General features: G+C 43.6%; 1 protein-coding gene across 3 annotated transcripts in view; it reads right to left on the bottom strand.

Moving 5' to 3' along the window:
* LOC111867576 overlaps positions 1-14,116 on the bottom strand; it is a 453,586-nt gene that overhangs the window by 261,102 nt on the left and 178,368 nt on the right. The gene's annotated exons all lie outside the window — the stretch shown is intronic.

Genomic DNA, 14,116 nt, shown 5'->3' with positions numbered 1-14,116 from the left:
AGCATACGTAGTCTTCGCCTGACAGCCCGCCTGTCAACCGAGCTTATAGCACCATCTTCTCAGCCGTCTGACAGCCCGCCTGTCAACTGAGCTTACAGCACCATCTTCTCTGCCGTCTGACAGCCCGCCTGCCAACCGAGCTTATAGCACCATCTTCTCAGCCGTCTGACAGGGCGCCTGTCAACTGAGCTTACAGCACCATCTTCTCAGCCGTCTGACAGTCCGCCTGTCAACTGAGCTTACAGCACCATCTTCTCAGCCTTCCTGGCAGAGCTCAACTCTGGAATAACTGTTCACCTGGAACTCCGGAACCCGATTGACGATTCTCAACTGAACTCTTGTTTGTGGCCATTTTGCACAGACCGAACAGTAAACATCGTTCCCAACAATTTTTCTGTTGATGCTTGCGTATCCGTTGCCGTGGAAACCTGTTTACCAATCCGCTGCCTAGCAATGTACGTCTCCTTTGGCTCTACTATTCCGGCCTTCAGGCGTCATGTCACAATCTTGTCAGAAAATTTCGTTTACATAATTAGAAAATTTCAGCAGGGAGCCTGATAATTTGAAAACTGTGCTAGGATACCTGTCATTTTCTAATATCTTCATTTTATTCTTTCTTTCTTTCTCTCTCTCGTTTGTTTTTTCTTCGTCATATTCTTGTATTTCTTTCGTTATTCGTCTTTCCTTTTCAATTTTCCTGCATTTCTTCTTTTTATTTCTTTCTGTGTTCCTTTCTTAATCGATATTCATTTACCATTCTTGTTATAAAGGTAGCGATTTATATTTAAATATTCTAATAGATCTTCTGTAACACCCCCTCAGTGACGAGTTTGCTCGTGGCTTCCATTTCTGTAGAGGACAACGCATAAAGACGCGCCCACACATATCAATTAGTAAGTCACCGTAAGTCTGTATAGCCCTGTTCTCATATGTCATTTCGTGCTAGTATAGACAATTTAAATAGACAATTTAGTATGAATTTCTATTCATCGCATAGTGTTTCATGTGTATCCATTAAGACCGACCTACATTGCTTTCATGCGTGTCGTCCCACGCAACTGTCTGCCTACGTGTCTTTCCGTCCTTCCACTCACCAATCTGTGCTTAATTGTCTAGAAAGGTCAAAGGCTTATAATTTTTGTTGCACAACAGTAATAATACTAAGAAGTGCTGAATGATGTACCTTTCACTTTCTGTCAATTTAGTACGCCAATGACATGGCGTCTACTCAGACTTATCTCGTGTCGCTTCTTCAGGTATAGTGATGGCCATGGCAAATATTAAAACCAGAGGGTACCACACAGGTTCTGGTACAATAGGCCAGAAGTGGTCGCAGTACAAGGGACTTAGTCCCACCCCACTAGCAATAATAATAATAATACCACACAAGTTTGTATGTGCGAGCTACACAGATTACTCATACTTGAAAATTACGTGTATTAGTGCACTCATTTTTTTTCCTTGGCACTACAGCCCCAGTGGGCCTAGGCCTACCTCCATGAACTTCTCCGTTCACTTCGGTTTTGTAGATCTTACACATTCGGTAGGACTCCTTGGGCGGGTGATCAGCTCGTCGCAAGGCCTCTACCTGTACACAGACACAGAAAAACGCACACACACAAACTAAACATCCATGCCCTGGGTGGGATTCGAACCCAGGATCCCGGTTTCCAAGCGAGCGAAGACAGTACATGCCTTAGACCGCTCGGCTACCGTGACCGGCATTAGTGCACTCATTAACGAGTATTTTCACAGGCTGTATACGAAAGAACTTTCATAAACACCAATGAATTTATTATCCTCTTGAATGATAAGAAAACAGACTGAGAGTGTTTGAGAACAGGGTGTTGAGAATATCTGGACCGAAGAGAGATGAAGTGACAGGAGGCTGGAGGAAACTGCACAATGAGGAGTTTCATAACTTGTACTCTTCTCCAAGTATAATTAGAATGATCAAGTCAAGGAGGATGAGATGGGCAGGGCATGTGGCACGAATGGGGAGAGGAGAAATGCATATAGGATATTGGTTGGAAAGTTGGAAAGGAGGATACCACTGGAAAGACCAAGACGTAGATAGGTGGACAATATTAAAATGGATCTTAGAGGGATATAATGGGATGGTATGGATTGGATTTATCTGGCCCATGATGGGCTGCTAGAGGGGTCTTGTGAACACGGCAATGAACCCTCGTGTTCCATAAAATGCTGGGAAGTTCTTGAGTAGCTGCACAATTGGCGGCTTCTCAAAAAGGGCTCAGCTCTATGATTGATCGATCGATTGACTGGTATGATAAAGAATGTGTCGTTTTTCGGAAGAGTAAGATAAAATAATCACGTAATGAATTTCCACCTTTACTTAGGAGGAGTACAAAAATATGTACTTTCCCTATTTTGTGACCGAATGTCACCTTAATTACTCATAGTTATCACTCCTGCTCTGTATTCGAGAGGCCAGTGTTCGAATTCCAGCTCAGAGACAAGACTACCTTGACTGAGAGTTTTCATGGTTTTCTACAATTCATCTGTGAAAAATCCTCAATTGTACTTAGAAATAGACGTCGACGAATTTCTTCCAATTCGTCCTTCACACAGTAATTCTAACATTCTGCGCTATGTGTTGTAACTGAAGCCGTTAAAGCGTCCTTAACTAAACAAAAATATGTCTCCGGTTCGAAGAACGGAAAATGGCCATCTTCACGGAAATACGAAATTAATTTATCCTGAAGAGTTCTATAATCTGGAATATAGGACCGTGTAATGTGTTGAAAGTCAGCCAAATTTCGGATGAACATATCGTGTAGATCTTCAGCAAGCCAAGCAGCCAAGCAAGAAACCAGCCTGAAGCAGAGAGCAAGTAGCTCTACTTACTGCTTGATCATGAAGATGGAGGCGACATGTTCTTCCGAAACCTCCGCTGTGAGAACGTCAAATCCTAATCAATTTTCTTCTCTTTATTTCACGACTTTTTCCGCTGTTAACACTATTGCCTACAGTGTCGAATGACAGCATGATTAATGAATAATTAATTGGAAGGATGTGGAGGGAAGCGGTGGTGGCCTAACTTTACGTAATGGTCCGACATATGTCTGACGGAAGTGAGAAAAGTCATGCAGAAGGTGAGTTGGATAGTCAATTTTTGGACCGATGTTTGAACCCGGGACCGCCCGAATGTGAAGCAACTGTTTCCTGATATGCTTCATACCTTAACCAACTATCGCCATTGTTGCGCGACTACTGTGTCAGTACAGTTAATGCCTAGTAGGTTAGCTTAGAGTTAACGCATATGTATTGTCACGTGTAAGGGGATAGCGCGACGAATAATTGTGGGATCTATATTTGATAACTGGGTTTATTGGATATTCACAAGCAGTAACTACATATAATTATAAGATTCTAAAGATTGCTGTAATTATAACACATAAAATAAAGTCTTCAAATCACAAGTTAAGTCTTCACAGACTGATTTCTAATTCTTCTTCAACAATTCTCTTAAAACTTTTGAACTCTAATTCTCTCTCCGAGTCTCTTGACGCTCGCAGACCCTAGTTCCAGTTCGCTCTAATCATACAGCTCACAGCTCTCGTTATATAGCCGCGGCACGGACCACACAGAAAGCCCCTTATATTATTGTAGAGACGTGTTACCATGCAATTGCCTAGCAAGAAGTCTCGTCTTGTATTTCTATAGCAATGGACTCCCTATTGTTGTCATGCGCTAAGGAGGTAGGTGTTTACCGGCCATTGCACAGAAACGGCAGTTCTTCTGTTGTTGCCTGCGTATTCATTGCCGCGAGAATGTGTTTAGCGACACGTTGCCTAGCAATAGATCATATTCCGTCACAGTGATTTATGCCAGAAGAACCAGAAAAGAACGTTTCGGAAACTGGATCTGTTTCCTTCCTCAGGTGAGCGGGGAGACACCGTTTCTGTTGGGGCCCCTTAGAACTGGACCAGTGACTGAGGTCAGCTATTGTTGTGTTTTCTAGTCTGTAGTATACCGGACGATAGACGAAGTCCGAACCCCCAGTTATTCTGAGTGTTATACACCATCGTCAGAACCCTTTAAAGTTTACAGTTTACACTGTTTCGGAGCTATCTTGGTACTTCTCGTAATTTACAGACTGACCTACATCTAGAACTAATCCTGACTCCCTTTCCAATACATGACGGATATGCCAATCAGTGTTCTCCTAGACAAACGCTGAAGTCCGGTGGTTGCCAGCCCTGCTTGTTATTCTGGTAGCTGCAGATATAAATCCGCCTGGAAGAAGGCAATACTGATGTTTTCCGTGAACTACCGAAAGCGTTGTTAAACAAACCAAAAATATACAAATAAAAATTCCTGGAGGACGAATCAATGCACAGTTCGAGAATTTTTTTCTTATATTGCTAGTGGGGTGGGACTAACTCCCTTGTACTGCGGCCACTTCTGGCCTATTGTACCAGCCCCATATGATAGGTGAGGGTGACTGTGGAGCAATTGGTGGAATGAAGATTGGCAGGGGAAACCGAAGTACTCGGAGAAAACCTGCCCCAGCACCACTTCGTCCGCCACAAATCACACTTGACCAGACCCGGGATCGAACCCGGGCCCTCACGGTGGGAAGCCAGAGACTAACCGCTTGAGCTATGGCGCGGCCCCACAGTTCGAGATGAGTCATATATTTTCCACTTTCTCACAGAGACAGGGTAAGTCACTAATTAAAAGGAGATATGATTTAATGCTCCGGTCAGCTTCGGAGCAACGAAGGGATATTGTTTTAGAAAGAGCAAACGCAAATGGCTATGTGCACCAGTTCTGTTTCATACTACTACCAATATCATAGGAATCATCTAAAGCTTACTGATACGAATTCTACCCTTTAATAACACACTAAATATTTTGTATACTAATTAATCTTTCAAATAAATATCTCTCTCTTCTTCTGTCCCATGACCTTTTTATAATATTCTATTTTCTCCACAGATCACATCCTGTATTCATAATAGGTGTTGTCTTCCTCTTCTCCGAAAGATTTGGTGATTTACAGCTCTTCACGAGATTCATAAGGTAAAACGGCCTTTTCCATCTACTTCTTTATGTTTATCCTATTGTTCTTTAGAACATATTAAGATATAACCTTAGTGAATATTCTTACACTGTCAGGATTAGAATACTAATATAAATATAGCCGTCTTTCTATAAGGTTTCAAATTCATAGCGTAATATTTACTGAAATAGTGATTCAGAAGTGTCCCTCGAGGGCTATACTGTATGAGTGGATCACAGAGAAGTGAATAGGCCTAGAACGTGACAGTGTATGACAATGATAACTGCAACCAACTTCCGGTGAAATTTCAACGAATTTTTTGTTGTTTAAAATAAATATATACAGAGTTTATTGCAGAAATACTCCCAACTAACTTGACATAGCATAATTCGAAACACAACAGAGAAACCTGAAGTACAAAATATACAGACCAATGTGAATTTTAATCATTTCTGCATTGCGGAACAGGAATGACTTTCATTGTCTGCAGAGAGCCTTGCAGGCCTCGAGAAATCTGGCGCATTATGGCGCGGTGTCGCAGTTTCTGCAACATGTTGCAGCTCACAGTAACCGCAAAAGATGTGGCATCGCCGGACACGGGATGCCCTTCCACTTGGTACAAGTACCTCAAGCTTGTTTCCAACTTTACGGTCCGACTACAACAGCGCAGCAACTCTAGTGTCTAACCATTACGGCATTCAACAGAGAATTTACTCTTGAAGTAAAAAAAACCGATTCCGTGATACATTTTATTTTATGGTACAACACTTACAATCACCATGAACCTCCATACTGGAATAATCTGTACAGAAAAGTAAGAGAAATAACTGTGCGAAACATATTTCATGGGGAATTTAGAGTGTCGTACCACGAAATAAATTATGTCACGAAACTGGGTGTGTGTGTAGAGTGACCATACAATTATTTTCCTTCAGACACTGAGGGTAAGAATGAAATATAATGTAGCGTTTTGGGGATGTATGACTACGAACAGGTTTGTGTTGCATACTGGATTTGAGCATTTATACGAGTACACACAACTCGCAAGCAAAAGTAATTACAGCTCCAACGCTGATATCCAAAATTCACAAATCACTACAAATCTTTTCCAGCCTGCAGTGTCTTCTTCAGCTTCCCGCTAACAGCTTCTGTCTTCACAGACTTCGGTAGAGACCCAAGTCACGGCTGACAACTTTCAATTGAACTATAGCGCCATCTCTTCTGAGCCTCCCTTGCAGAACTCAGCTCTCAACTAACAACTCTCAGGCTGGCGGCTATCTCACACGAACCTCCTAGTCTTCGCTTCACAGACTGATTTTTAACTGACAGGGTCAGAGAATCAGAGTCACAGTTACTTTACGACTTACGGTTTACCGCCAATCAATTCGTCTTGGTGACAAACCCCTTGAGGCCCAGGACCAGAATTTTTATTTTCCACCTAAAAGTTGCGGTTATAGACTTTATGTAACATCCTCTCTGACGAGAGGATAGGTCTGTCGTTTACAATTGCTCCTCGTCCTCGCCAAGGCAGTCATTGTCTGGCCTGAGTCCGGAACTCATGATATTTTACTGTCTCAAATTCGAGACTCCCTCAACCTGGGGGCTCAAGTCCTCATACTTATACCCCACAGGAACAGAGTGGCCCAGTTACACCCCCCAGATATTGGGTTCTCTTTTCGTCACCTCCTACGACTCGCAGGGCTACAGTGGAGGTATTCGACTCGGCTTCCACACAGGTGTGTCTTTTGTCCAAGTCCAAGTCACATTGCGACTGACGTTCAGTCAGTCAGCCCCGCCTGGGGCTCATGACCAGATATTTATTACTGTTGAACATTACGGTTTTGTTTTATGTGGGGCGCCCACTCTGACGAGAGGACGGGTCTATCTTTTTTTTTTTTACATGCTACTGGCCCTTGCTAGTGCAGTCTTTCTCGTGTCCGAGTCCCTTGGGACTCGCGACCGTATTTTACTGTCTCAGTTTTGAGACTTCTCTTTTCGTCGCCTCCTACGACTCGCAGGGTCACGGTGAAGGTATTCAAAGTCAAAGTCAAAGTTACATTGCGACTGACGGCCGGTCAGTCAGTAAGTCTTGGTGTCGAGCTCCATCTGGGGCTCATGACCAGATATTAATTATTACTGCTTGACAGTTACGGTCTTATATTTTCTGGGCCGTCCTCTCTGACGAGAGAACGGGTCTGTCTTTTGCATATGCTGCTGGTCCTGGCCAGCGCGGTCTTTCTCGGGCCCGAGTTCCTTGGGACTCGCGACCATATTTTTTACTGTCTCAGATTTGAGACTTCCCTTTTCGTCGCCTCCTACGACTCGCAGGGTCACGGTGGAGGTACTCGACCCCGCCTCCACACGGGGTGGAGGTATTCGCCCCAACTGTCTCCAATATAACTCCTCGGCACGGACCAGATAGAAAACACCCCACTTTCCATTGTTGTATTACAACTGTTGCAGCTGCCTAACAACGGGTTGTATAATACTGTTTCCAACAGTACTGGTATTGTTGTAGAGGCGTGTTTACCGCGCTGTTGCTTTACATCGGCTGTTGTCTCGTTGCTGTTTCGAGGTCTTTGTCTAGCAACGGGTCTATACGCCACAGTATCTCCTGGCTGAGATTCAAACACGGAGTCTTCCAAATATAAGACAACTGCACTAGCCAGTGCACCGCGAAATTACTTATTGACATAATATTCTGTTCAGATTCAGGTATGAACTGTCAGACTTTGATAAGAAGAGATTAGCCGGTAAATGTGAATTAGCGCACGGAGCTCTTACAGTTCTCGAGAGGGAGAATGAGAGCATGAGGAGTACACATCGATTGGCCCAGAAGCAGCCCACGTCTGCATCTGCCGCAGCAACACGGTGAAGAGACAGAATGTCTCTAGAGACAGCGGCAGAGATAACTGTCTGTTATACTCGTATTTCCTATTCCACTTTGCTGTATGAACTGTTCAAATTTAAAGAAACGGATGGTTGTACAACTTTTAGAAAATGGGCCCTTGCACGTCTAGAGGATAAAAGTTCCTGCACAGATTTAAAAATGTACTGACATAGCCTACAAGTTGCTTCATCTGACAACTCTAAGACAAGGGGTTTCATACGACTGTGAGATATTGATCTTTAACAGCTCCTAATAAGGAGCCGGGATAATGAAGTCGGTACGGGCCGGACGGGTCGGAATTCGAGCCCATGCATGGGGGGTTCAGGGGCCCATCCAACCTCCTATCCAATGGGTACTGGGTCTGGGTGAGAAGCTGACCACTCACCTTTTAATTAGTGTCGTAGTCAAGAATATATGAATCTATACATCCACTCCCCCATACGTCTTCTTACTTTTAATAATTCTTAACATGTGGGCTCTTGTTAAACTCCAAGTGTGGAGTCTTATACGGCACTAAGATAGAACAGTTAACAACCATTAAGATATGGAGTATCTGGCGTTTCTCCCGAAATACTGACCGAGGAAAGAGGTGTTTGGAAAAATGCATTGCAGAATAAGTCGGAACAAGTACTCGTATTTTAAGACCACTATAACTTTTCCATTGCCGGTCACGGTAGCCGAGCGGTCTAAGGCATGCACTGTCTTCGCTCGCTCGGAAGCCGGGATCGTGGGTTCGAATCCCACTCAGGGCATGGATGTTTGTTTGCGTTTTTCTGTGTTTGTGTACAGGCAGAGGCCTTGCGACGAGCTGATCACTCGCCCAAGGAGTTCTACCGTACGTGTAAGATCTAGAAAAACCGAAGTTAACGGAGTTCATGGAGGTAGGCCTAGGCCCACTGGGGCTGTAGTGCCAAGGAAAAAATAACTTTTCCACTAGGTGGGTGGACAATATTAAAATGGATCTTAGAGAGATAGGATGGGATGGTGTGGATCTCATTGATCTGACTCAGGACAGGGACCAGTGGAGGGCTCTTGTGAACACGGTAATGAACCTTCGGGTTCCATAAAATGCTGGGAAATTCTTGAGTAACTGCAGAATTGGCGGCTCCTCCTGAAGGGCTCAGCTCCGTAAATAAGTAAAGTAAGTAATAACTTTTCCACGGGTCTTGCTGTTTTGAACTAATTAAACAAAAGAGCTAATATAGCAGAATTTTTACGATGAGTGTCGGTACAATTCGTGGCTTACTGTTTCCCGAACTTTTTCTCTTCAGTTCATTCGACGATAAATAGCGCCTTATGGTTCACAAACTACGAAAAGAGGCACGAAAGCTTTTTGTGATGATGCGAGGGAGATACGGAGATTTTTAACCAGGGAACGAACCGTACAACAAAACACAAACATTATGCAAGAGTTTCAGAGCGCAGAGTGAGTTGACTATCTTCAGACACCTGAACCCCTGTTGCTATAGGCAAAAAGATCTTTGGTTTCACTGATATGAAATCAATGGGGAGATCTGTTAGGTCACAAACGTGCAAAGCTCAGCATATCGCCTCACTCCTACGCTCTACATTACACTTCGACAAACAAACATAGGAAGATCCTGATTATACCTTATAAAACAAGAGCCATTTACTCTAAAATAATTCGCTGAAATACAAACACATACTTCTATTTAATGATGAAGATGATATTAACAACTGCTACAACAAATGAGGCACGCCGTAATTTAGTTGGTTGAGGCACTATGCTACAAGCCGGAAAGTCGCAGGTTCGATTCCCGATACGGTCACTGATTTTGTCAATTGATTTCATCCCTCCAGCTGCACTGTGGCCCTGGGGTCGACCCAGCCTGTAACAGAAATGAGTACCAGAAATCTGGTTGGGGGTAAAAGGCGGCCTGCCCGTAAAACTGACCTCACCACCACCTGTGTTCTAGAAAATGTGGGATCCTCAACCTCTCACAACCCTATGGGCATTCATGGCCTGCTACAGGGAGAGCTCTACATTTTTCACTACAACAAACTTCATGAAGTCCTGCTTGAAAATCCCGTGGCAGCTTATAATATGTTGACGTGTTACACTGTGAATGTTTCCAAATTTCAGATTTAAAATAGTCCCTATTTATCTTCAGCAGTATAGCTTCTGGGTCTCGACCTGAGATCTCGAGCACAAACTTAACACTATCCTAACAAAGCAGAATACAATCTACATACTGCGAAGCCCCGTTCCTCTGTTTCTTGTGACTGGGTTCAGTCTGTTACAAACTCTGAAAGACACGTTGACATGTGGAATACTAAGAAATCCTCATTATCTCAAATAACTGTAAATGAAACAGCAAAGCTTTGTAATATGGGCCCCTTTGTCAGCAGATCTTATTTAAGGCTATTCCTTTGATAGAGCAGGGAACAACTCAAGTTACGAGACTATGTTACGAGAATGGTTTGTGCCACAACTGGAGCATATAAACGTTCAGAGTATTTTTATATTCCTGCTTCGGACTTGAATGAGGTGCTCCGTAAGAGATGGTATAGTTGGGGATCGGCAATTCTGCCAGCCCCAGTGGAGTGACACAACTGGAGCAATAGCAAGCAGGGTATATATGATTTCAGCATTTTCCTCTCCCTGTGCATGGCTCAGATGAGGCGTTCCTTCATAGAAGCCTTCACGAGGTTCAACACTTTTATCAGAGCGGACGAAATATGTGCAGTCAGGACATTAAACTTCGTAGCCTGTAGTCCGCAAGCGAACAATACCAACCGAGCGACTGCCCTCTTGTCGGCGAAGTTATTGCCAACTTTTGCGAATAGAGGATGTCGAGTAGTCAGCGCAACGGATCCCCACGGCCGTAAATGTCGGTTTTCTAGACCGGAGCCGCTATTTCCTTGAAATAGCTCCTCATTTATTCTCACAAAGCCGAGTGGACCCCGTTCCCGATCCACTACTTCTCAGAAAATCTTGTACCGCCGGAAATCGAACTCGGAACCTCTGGATCTGTAGCCAGGAACTCTGACCACTAGACCACAGAGACGGTCGCTGTCAGGACATACGACTTGAAAATGTTGCTATTACTCTTTAATTATAACTATCTGAATGAGGAGTTCGCTGACAGATGGACTGGCCTGGGCTCAACACTTTTATTAACACTAACAGAGTGACACAACTGGAGCATGTGAACGTTCAAGGTATGTGAATCCTTTATTTTTCTACTCATGTTTGGGAGTGTGTGACACATGGATTTATCGGGGGTCAGCAGTTTTCCTGCCTCCGATGGAATGACATAACTGGGGCATGTAAACAATCACATTACGTGAATCCTACATTTTGCTGCTTCTATACTTTGGAGTGTCTCACTGTGTGTTTCCTGACAGATTGATTTAGAGGGGGTCAGCATTTTTACCATCGCCAATTGAGTGCCACATCTGGACGGTCTGAACATCCACTGAGACTGGTTCCAATGCTGGTGTTCCTGTCTGGGGCTACCCGAGTGAAGTTTTCGTTGTCAGCTGGATTGGTCAGGACTCAGTAGTTTTACTAGCACCGATGGAGTGACACAACTGAAGCATGCGAAATTTCGCTTTATTTGTATCCTAATATTTCTCCCAGATAAGGTGAATATCTCTATCGGGTTCACAGATTGTTTCAGTTGGGATTCAGCGGTAATATTTTAGGCTCACGGATATGACACAGAAAATATCATAAACCGGGGTAAACCTGCTCACTTCTGCTGCATTCCTCACGTCTTGTAACTACATCCTGAATTCTATAATGAATTACATCTTTCAGGGTTAATTTGAACAATTCTCTTGAGGTGGCTCCAAAACGAAGTAATTAAATTGTTGTAATAATTACATTCCGTACAAAACTGCGACAAAGTTATTACGCTGTTTAGAGCGTCTAGGTCTCAAGACTGAGTTATACTGAGACAGATCGAAGTATGTGGCTGGTCTAAATGTTATACTGAGGGCCATGACAACCGGCCATGCAAACTATCATATAGGACTGGCGCTCTACTTTTTTCAATGGCCCTTCCAGATAATTCAGGGCCTAGACCTCTTATTCAGTTCCGTAATCATTTTTCTAGACGGTAGGACTCCTTGGGGGAGTGACCATCCCGTTGCAAGGAGCCTACCTAAACACAGAATAAACTGAACTGGGGTACCTTGACACAGCGCAGGCAGATATAGGCATATAGCCTTTCTTCAAAGCATACACGGGAGAACGGGCTTGGAAGGCTGGGTGATAGATTACAAAGGCCGTGCTGTCTGAGTTGGGGTGATCATGACAAGAAAATTAGGAGCAGAAAGCAACGGACAGATATAGGAAAATACTCCTTTGTAAATAGGACCACACAGATCTGGAACCAACTACCTTCAGATGCTTTGGGGACTCTCTCCTGCAAACCAAGTAATTTTAGGAGAATGGTTAGGAAAGTGATAAATGAGGCGAAGTGAAGGTGGGGTGGAAAAAAGCAAAAAGAATGCAGTAAAGTGAAGTAAAGTGAGGTGAAGTGAAAAGTGTTAAGGATGGGAGGATTACGTGAGTGTAGTAAAGCGAAATGAAGGGAGAACGAGAACATGACATTACACATTCATTACTGTTAGTTTACTATATATTATGTTAATTTTCTACTAATGTTTGTTTGCTGTTTTTTTAACGTGTTTGTGTGTGTCTGTTGTCTTATTGTAATACCACGGCCACCGGGTGAAAACCCATTTGCAGTTAAATAATAATAATAATGTAAACGTATACACACCAAACATCCATGCCCTGAATGGATTCGAACCCACGATCCCAGCGTCCGTGCGAGCGAAGTCAGTTCATGCCGCGCGGCTACTACTGTGACAGGCGGCTCTTATCACTCCAGGTATTCAACTAAGATGATCAGATTACGCCAATAACTGTCTCGTGTTTCTCTGCATTTCGAAGTGTTTGTTTCGATTTAGAAGAAGGAAAAGTCTCCAGAACTTCTTAGCTTCAGATGGGTCATCCGTAAGTTGACGAGCCCGTATCGGGACCCGTCAGTTGTAATGAAGTGGGGGATGGCTAAGGTGACTAGCGTTCACGACAAACTTAAATTTAAGCCTTGCGATGGACTCAAATCAGCTGTTTTCGTCGAATTTATTGTAATCGGTCAATGAATATTCTGCGAAGTGTAAGCCTTCATCGAAAGCGCGGCCCTTATTTCATATCTCATAAATGTTTAACACGGGCAGTGGTGCGCAGCTGCCTGGCCACGTGTACGACGATTTTGAGACATGATCCGAGGGAAGATGTGATATGAGTGAAGAAACCTCTGTTACGTTTCACGGTTCAAGACATCGGCTTGTCCTTTATCTTCTGCTTCTGTTCGATTGGGAAAATGGGGTGACAGAATAATATGGAAGGGCGCAGAAAGAAAATGATACAATAAGGAACGAGCTTGTTTGGAGAAGCACCAATGTTGGAAATATGAGATGAATTCTGAAGTTGACAGAGATGTCGAGGAATCCTTCTGACACGTCACCACGTAATTCTGCGTATATATGAGTATAAACCCTTTCACAGATACCCGCTCGTAGAGACTAAGCCTCTAATGTTCCGTGAATCGAATAGCAGAATGCCGAGAACTTCTAGTTCAGTGCATGTTCGACACCGCACTTTTCTAAGATAAATTCTGATATTATTCACCTAACACGTGACTATCGTCTATGAAACTATCACCGTGGAGGGGAGTTCTTCTTGAGTAGGTGCTAATTACTCAGCTGGTCAAGATAATCATTGCCTATTACGAAACCCAGAGGTTCATTATATTGTTCAGGAGAACCGGTCACTGAGCCATGTTCTGAACAAACTGAATCATCCTACACCGTCATATCATATTCCTTTAGAAATCAGTACGAGCACTATCTACCTATTTGCGATCACGGTGGCCGAGCGGTCTTAAGACATGTACTGTCTTCGCTGGCTGGGAAGCCGGGATCGTGGGTTCGAATCCCACGCAAGGTATATGTTTATTCTGTGTTTGTGTTGCCTTGCGTTTAGGTAGAGGCCTTGCGACGAGCTGATCACCAGACTAAGGAGTCTTACAGTCTGTAAAATGATCATAAAACTGAAAAATCAGAGGCCAGGGCCCAAGGGGGCTGTAGAGACAATGAAAAAAAAAGGAACTAATTATTTACATACAGGCCTAGTAAATGTTCTCTTGGGTCCAGCCATT

This window comes from Cryptotermes secundus, unplaced genomic scaffold (genome assembly GCF_002891405.2).
Source record: "Cryptotermes secundus unplaced genomic scaffold, Csec_1.0 scaffold480, whole genome shotgun sequence".
Classification (NCBI taxonomy): Eukaryota; Metazoa; Arthropoda; class Insecta; order Blattodea; family Kalotermitidae; genus Cryptotermes; species Cryptotermes secundus.
This window is presented reverse-complemented; position numbering and strand designations above follow the sequence as displayed.